Source organism: Echinops telfairi, unplaced genomic scaffold, assembly GCF_000313985.2.
Source record: "Echinops telfairi isolate 266 unplaced genomic scaffold, ASM31398v2 ScPeMD7_18;HRSCAF=68, whole genome shotgun sequence".
NCBI classification, from domain to species: domain Eukaryota; kingdom Metazoa; phylum Chordata; class Mammalia; order Afrosoricida; family Tenrecidae; genus Echinops; species Echinops telfairi.
Window position 1 is genome coordinate 54,821,193 of NW_022103915.1, and position 8,214 is coordinate 54,829,406.

The 8,214-nt window shown below is 45.3% G+C and overlaps 1 long non-coding RNA gene across 1 annotated transcript in view; it reads right to left on the bottom strand.

The window, feature by feature from the left end:
- Positions 1–4,275, bottom strand: part of LOC123521419 — a 10,200-nt gene extending 5,925 nt beyond the window's left edge. Inside the window, exons 1-2 of the long non-coding RNA XR_006679862.1 lie at positions 4,127–4,275; positions 3,824–3,927 (exon numbers count right to left, since the gene is read on the bottom strand). This is a non-coding gene — a long non-coding RNA (uncharacterized LOC123521419). The remainder of the gene's footprint in view (positions 1–3,823; positions 3,928–4,126) is intronic.
- Between the last annotated feature and the right edge of the window lie 3,939 nt (positions 4,276–8,214).

The window sequence follows — 8,214 nt, forward strand, 5'->3', positions numbered from 1 at the left end:
GCCACTCTCACCACTGGTCCTGAAGGGATCATCTGTCCTGGATTCCCTGTGTTTCCAGTTCCTATCTGTACCAGTGTACATCCTCTTGTCTAGCCAGATTTGTAAGGTAGAATTGGGATCATGTTAGTGGAAGGGCGGGGAGTAAGCATTTAGGAACTAGAGGAAAGTTGTATGTTTCATCGTTGCTACATTGCACCCTGACTGGCTCATCTCCTCCTTGAGAGTCTCATTTTTTAATATGTTGTTTGCTGCCATCAAATTGGCTCCCAACTTACGGTAACCCCATGTGTAACCGAACAAACCGCTGCAGGACCCTGTATCATCTCTGTCATCAGTTGTGGACCTGACAGTTGTGATCCACTGGTAGATTTCTTTTTCCTCTATACTCAGTCTGGAAGTTCTACTGAAACCTGTTTAGCATGTGACCACACCCAGGCTTCCACCACCAGATGGATGGTGGCTGCCCATGTGGTGTGTTGTCCAGGAATCAGACCTGGATCTTCCCCACTGAAGGAAAGGCTTCTACCACTGAACCATCACTGCCCACTCTTTACACCGCCTACAGTCATATACCTCACATACCAACCACCCTCTGGAGAGCTCGCAGACCAATGGTTCTCCAAGTGCTCCCTGAATCAAGCACCAGCATTACTTGGGAACTTGTTGAAATGCACCTTCACTAGCCTCGTCTCCTGGGTCTCCTAAGTCGGGACCACTGGGGCAGAGCCCAGCAAACTGTTTCAATAAAACCCTCCAGGTGAGTGTGATACACATTCCAATTTGGGAACAGCTGTTGTAAAGAACTCCCCGGGCTTCCCATACACGGACTTCCTCCACAGGGACTTCCCATCTCAGCCCCTTCCTTGGGCTTTTGCCCAGCCCTGCCTCCACGAGCTCCATTCCTTTGTCCTTGTTCCACACGGGACGTGATCATAGTTCAAGAACACACCTGCTTTTCCAGCTGCTTGCTCAGCTGGCTCCCCAGGGAGCAGCCTTCATTTGGAACAATTTCCTTCCAACTTCTCTCCTTTCCCACCCTTTCAGGCATTGAATTGATTAAATTCAGAGGAAGAAATAGGCCAAATCCTCTGTTCTACAAAAACCAATTACGTCTGTGTCCTCCTCCGGTTGGGCCTGTGTCTATTCCATCTTTTCCCCCAAGAACATTTCTATATGTTCTCCAGGGTCCCGGTCCCGGGCAGGGGGCACCAGGACCCAGGAGAGGAGGACATATTCTGAGATGCTTCTTGGTCTCCTCTGACAAGAATCTCTGGACCTAGAGGGAGAAATCCTTCTAGGCCAGACAGCCAGCTTTGACCATCCGCTGATTCGGCAGCATAAGTGCCGGTGGTTTCCTTCCAAGGTGTTAACTTGTTAACTACAGCATTACTTATACCAGGGCTTTGAACTAGTTCAAAATGGTTCAGGCAAAGCCCATGGAAACAAGGGCAGCATATATGCTGTATATATGTAGAGTGTATATATGTCTAGTGGTGGGATTCAGCTGGTTCAAAGCTGTTCAGCAGAACAGATGCTTAATTTGGGGGTTTGGTGAACCAGTTGTTAAAATGGTACTTGTAATCAAGGTTCTCTCTAAGGTGGATGGCCAGGCAGCCGCCCAATATGGAAATCACAAATATATGTTCCTTACTCTTTCTTTTAAATAAAGTTTTATTGGGACATAATCCAAAATATCATATAACTCATATCAATTCAGTCATATCAAAAAGAGTTGTACAATCATTACCACAATTAATGCTAAAACATTTTCTTCTTTCTTGTACTTTTTGTTATTAACTCTCCATTTCCCCGAGCTTCCCCTGCCGTATCCCCATTAATCCAGTTAATGTCTCTAAAAATTCACCCATCCTGAATTTCATATACCAAAAAACTCACAAATACAAAAAAAAGAGTCAAAAAAGCTCACAATTATAACAAAATAGAGGAAAACCTCAGTTGACAAGAGAATAATAATAAAAACTAGAATAGCATTAAAATGAGTTAAGTGGAGATCAAAGGATAAGGTGTTAGATTTTAACCTTACTGAAACGGCCATGATCCACTTCCCAGTGCACTCTGTGTGATAGCAAGGCTGGTCACATCCCTGGTCTGTGTGATCCATGTGTATATCCCTTTACTTAAAAACAAACAAACTGATATAGAACAAAAGGGGATCACATCACATGTTCTCTTTTAACCTGGCTATATTTGCTGTAGTCGCCCCTGCCTTACTGTCCATCTGTTAACAAGGCCATTCACCTCCTTTGACTACACTGGAGGCTTCATTTATGTGTGGATCCTGCAAATGGGTTTTGGGCTCCCATTGTCATTCATAGCCTTCTGCAAACCAGTTCACAATTTAAGCTCTGATACCATTCCCTCCTTTGGATTTGGATTATATTATTTACAATCCTTGGATCACACAGGCTGGTGTGCTTCTTCCATGTGGACTTAATTGACACGTGTCTCTTAGATGGTTACTTGTTTGAAGACAAGATTTTGAGACCTCAGATACTATTCTTACTGATGGCCGGGTACCATCTAGTCTCTTAACCATATTTTTCTGTTAACCCCTTCTCTTCAGTGATTTCTTCATGAAGGCATCCTAACTCTTTTTTTTTTAACATTTATCACACAACAGCATATTCTAAGTACCTGTAATAATATCCATTCTCTCCATAGGTATAAAAAATTAGATGGAACTATGCTTGTCATATTTATTCATTCATTTCCTAAAACTCGTGTTATACTTTTGATAACATACTACAGTTTTACTCCCTGTGTTTGTTACTTCAGTCAACAAACATATAACATCAGGAGAAAAAGTCCCAGACAGACAGCAAGGGACACACTGTCATCTGTTTCAGCTATGCATTATGCCCCACTTGAACTGGCTGGGAGCTTGCTTGCACCCCTGATTCTGGCCAGTTTCTCAAGCCTGGAAGGCCTTAGCACTGGGCCCCCTTCCCCAGACCAATGCCCACCCACCCCCTCACGAGGCCCAGTTCTAAAGTCAGCTCTGTGAGGGTTTGTTTTTGTGACCTTTCCCTATGGTCACCCAAGTTGGGCGCCCTACTGTCTGTGTACCTTCCATGGTTCTCCCATGATACCACCAGTAAGGGATGGTGTCTCATCCCCTTGACATCCCCATGGTCTGATACAGATGTTGTTGTTGTCTGACTCATAGGGACCCTAGACAGGATGTCAAGGCAGCATCGATGAAGCCTACAGAGATCAACCTTTTTCCTCCCAGGCTCCTTTCTAGCTAGGGAGTCCCCAGCTCAAAACGCATGCAGAGAGTCATGCAGAGAGTTCCCCGACAAAGCTGGGAACCCAGAGTAGATCCAACATTTTGTCCCAAGTCACCAGGGCTCAGGGTCTGGCTGTGCCAATGTCTCTTGCAGAAAGCCTCCCAGGCAATAAGGAGGCGTTCTCCAGAGATACAGAACCGAAATTATCTAAGGGCACACAATTTACTGTCTGCATTTGTGTGTATTTATTATTCTGTTATCTTCACTAGCCTGATTTATCACTCCAGAGGCCTTTGTCCTAGAATAGCAAAGTTGCCATTCTTTAAGGTCCATTGTAGGAATTTGTGGAAAATCTTACCAACATAACAGGTGACTCGTCCACTCTAGGCAGTAAGATTTGCTTCACCACACAATGCCCACTAATTATAAACGATCACATTACAGTCCTCATGAGGAAGCGCCTCTCCCCCTTATGAAAAAATCATCTTCCATAAGACTTCAAAGTCTTAATAAATCGGACGGAGTCCTTTCCCATCAAGACATTACCAGAGTTCCGTTAAGAGAGTACTCACTTTTGCCTTATCAACAGGCACCCCTGGGTGGTGCTGCCAAGGGACAGGGTGGGGATTTTCGGCTCCCCAGAAGTGCCTCAGAAGAAACGTCTGGCTATCGACTTCTGGAAAAAATTTTTTAAACCCACTGTTGAAAATCCCGGGGGCACAGTTCTACTCTGACACTCACTGGCTTGTAGCCCACCCCTCCACGCCCCGCCGTGGCTGACAGCTTTTGTCATTTTAACAGCCAACGTTCAACCAGACTTCCTTTTCTCCCGCCTTCCTTCTGAGCTTCCACTCAGTGGGAGTTTGTCGTCTTACCAACTCTACAGCGAGGAAGGGCTGTATCTTCAGCTGTTAATGCCCCCGCACTGGGAGGGACTTGACTAGGCGTGGAGACAGCTCCCCAATGCCCTTTGCTCTCGTGGAAATTTTCTTTTGCTACTTTCTGGCTGAGAAGTCCTCCTACCGATTTAATCCCGGCGGTGTGGTGTTTTCTGAAAACGAACCAGCAGAGGGAGCGCTTGAGAAAGAAGAAACATTTGGACGCCTGTTCCTACCAGGGACTGGAAAATTCCCACACAGGAGGCACCACTTAATTTCAATTATTGTAATTAATGGTAAGTGCTAGCAGAGCTTCCACGGGACATAAACCAGAACATCCACAGAGTGATAGAGGTGCCAACCGCGGGGAGTCCAATGGAGAACCTTTGCAAAGTAGTGCTTAGGCTAGGATTTGAAACTTGTGGGCTCTTTGCCTTCTTACCAAGAAGAGCACTGGGGGCACAGAACCGCCCCCACGCAGTTCTGGGACCCTGGGCATTGAAGACATGACACGTAGAAGTCCTTCAGAACTATTCATGATGGAGCGTCTCTCTCTCTCTATGTAAACGTCTTGAACACTCATGCAGAGTATCACTCTAAGCCAGGGCCTGGCAAACTCTTTTTTTCTGTATAAGGCCAGATCACAAACGTCTTTGCGGTTGCAGTCCAAACACTCCTGGGGTACAACTTCTCAAATCTGGTGTGGTAGGTTAAGACAGGCAGAGGAAACGAATGGGCGCGGCTGTGTTCTCATGAAAGGTAATTTGTGGTCACTGGCATTTAAATTACATGCACCTGTCATGTGTCACAAACTATTCTTTTGGGTTTTTTCCAATACTTAAAAATGTAAAATAAAATTTAAAAATCTGCGCTCTAAGCAGTACCTCTTCTGTCTCTGAGAACAGGGCGTATTGGAACTCCACTGCGTCCATGGGCCATCGGGCCCATTCCAACTCCTAGCGGCGGACGCTTCAGGACAGGGGCCAACTACTCAAATGGGTCCCAGGGCTACAATCGCCAAGGAAGGCGACAGCCTTGTGCGGGGCGAGTGTCCAGCAGACCCCGGACCTTGACGCTAATCCGTTCTAGGCGGAGCACACAGCTGCGATGCAGTCGAGTTCCAAATCCATTTTTCCCATAAGAAAGAACTGAAAACAGATCAATCGTTCTCAACCACCAAGTTTTTACCCTAACATTGCTTTTCATTCACACATTACACAGAATTTTCAAAATAAATATGTTCAGAGTTCAATAATATAATTTAAATAAGAAACACACCATTAAATTTTTTTTTTACTACAGAATGGCCCATACCTTGAGACTGATGAGGATCTGCATCTGTGGACACGGACGTGGAGAGGAGGGAGGGAGAGAGTCATTGTTTGGAAGGGGAATCCCCTTTCATCAAATCAACTGGTAGCTGCTTTTCAGGAGTTTTTTCCCTTCTTTGCCTTTTTTTACTACAGAATGGCCCATACCTTGAGACTGATGAGGATCTGCATCTGTGGACACGGATGTGGAGAGGAGGGAGGGAGAGAGTCATTGTTTGGAAGGGGAATCCCCTCCCATAAAATCAACTGGTAGCTGCTTTTCGGGAGTTTTTTCCCCTTCTCTGCCTTTTTCACTAGGACCTGGCTGGCTGGCTCTAAAAAAAAAAAAAAAAAAATCTGTCTAATGTGGTCAGTTATGGCATTTCCTTAACTGTTTTCTAAAAGGGTTTACTAAATTATCATCAGCAATATCGATAACACGGTTAACCAGTTCCTTATCATGGTGATTCTTTTCAAAAAAAATTTTCTTAGGACCCATGTTTTTTATCTAAAAACAGTACAAAAAGCCACAAAAACTAAGAAAATAATACAAAACACTTGGAACACAGCTGCAAAAAGTTTAAGCAGCATGTACTAACAACACCAACTAACGCTGAGTGGCCTAAATGGGAACTGCTTTTGTTTATCAAAATCACGTGCATCGGATTCCGATGTTTTGTTTGAGCTTCAATGCAAAAGTTTCTCTACATTTTGCATCGAAATCTGGTTATGTCGAGTCCTGATGCTGTCAAGTACTGGGGTTCTCCTGTATTTGAACTGCCAACCTTTCCTCTAGCAGCCACGTGCTTAACCCTTGTACCACCAGGGCTCCTGGGCTGATACCTAGTGGATCTCAATGACAGGAAAAAATGTGGGCTTCATTGGAAAATTGAATTGCTCAGCATGCACTCCTCTGATTATTGCCTTTGGCAACTTTATAACTGTGAAGTACAGATAATAACAAAACTCCGCTTGCCTGTCTGCAACTCAAGTCTTAGGGAATGGACTTCTCCCCTGCCTGTGGAGGAAGCCACGCTTACGGACATCTGCAAACTCCTGTCAGGATTTCTGACTTCTGCTTTGAACCAGTCGTCACATCGCCTGGCTCCCTTATTAGTAATGAACTAAATAAATCTTTGACATGTGTCCATTTTATACCTGTAGGAGAGTCGTGATTTTACCTATTGAGATAGTAAAAGTTTATTGTGCCAACCTGGCCGATAAACACATGTGGGGTTAATAGAAGGGTGGAGAGATAAATGGCTCCATGAGTCTCTCCTTTCTAGTTCTTGGGTCTCTTGCTTTGTGATGGTTGGACCAGGGTGCAGCTGCCCTAGTCAGTTCCCTGCTTCAGCTGGCAAGGCTCACTTCCCGCAAGACATCTCTGAGGAGAAGCCACATGGACCTACCCCGATGCAGCCCTGGGTGCTGGAGCAGCCGTGTGGAGACCCTGCCAGCACTGAGATTCTTACACATATGAGTTTCTGTGGATTTGTTTCTCTAATGTACCCAGACTAGCACACCTGTAAATTTTTTGGAAAAGTATCCTTCAACACATTGGTCAGTTGTCAAATTGGACTCAGGAATGTTTCCCAGAAGACATTGGAATGGCAACCTCGGGAACAACCCAAAATGCTTCCCCTTGCCCACTGGAATCATCCTCTCTCCCTAAAAATGTTCTAGTCGCAACCCAGCCTCTCAACAACTATATGATTTTCAATGCCACTTAAAATTTCCCATCTGCAAAATGGAGGATTGGACTATTAAACATTCTATATGGTGGTGGTTCTCAAACCTTACAAGTTATTGCAGACCCTTCAGATTGCGAAGGGTCATGAAACTGATATTTTTCACACTAGAAATTAAAACCTGACATTTTAAAACATGCATTTAGTATTCCTCTTAAAGTAACCGGACCAGGCATGCTAGCATCAGGAATCTGTTTTAAGGAAAAGTAGTCTTGCTTTCCAAATAAATGTGGTGAGAAGAGTGTCATTGTTTGACACTTTTGTACATCAATAACTGACTTATAGACTCCAGCAGCCATCTGGAACCTCATTGTTCTGGTTGCTAGGGGCGGCTGAGTCGCGCTGACTCACAGTGACTCCGTGCCCCGTCCTGTGCCGTCCTCACAGCTTGTTATGTTTGCGCATCCTTGCAGCCGCGGTGTCCCTCCATCTAGTCAAGGACCTCCCTCTTTTTGCTGCCCCTCTCCTTTACCAAGCATGATGTCCTTCTCTAGGGACTGGTCTCTCCTGACCACATGTCCAAAGTACATGAGACGCAACCTTGCCATCATCCTTACCTCTAAGGAGCATTCAGGCTCTACTTCTTTCAAGACAGATCTGTTTGATCTTCCTGCAGTCCATGTACTGTCAATAGTCTTTGCCAACACCATGGTTCAAATGCATCAGGTTTTCTTTGGCCTTCCGTATTCAATGTCCAACTTTCACAAGCATGTGAAGTCATTGAAAGCACCATGGCTTGGGTCAGGTCCACCTTAGTCCTGAGTAACTGTGTCTTATTCAATTTGTTGTCACTGTGGCATCAGGCATCCCCTAAGAGGGGCCCTTGGGTGCAAACGAGCTGAAAGGTCAATGGTTTGAATCCACTCAGCGGTGCCTCGGAAAAAGGCTTGGCAGAGCCCAGGAGAGCCTGGGTCTCCTGGGAAATGCACGGGATTACCACGAGTGGGATCTGATCTCGGGGCAGCTGGTACTGCTGGGGATATCCTTCCTGTGGACTGCTGGCAGAGAGTGGAAAAGGTGTGTATCC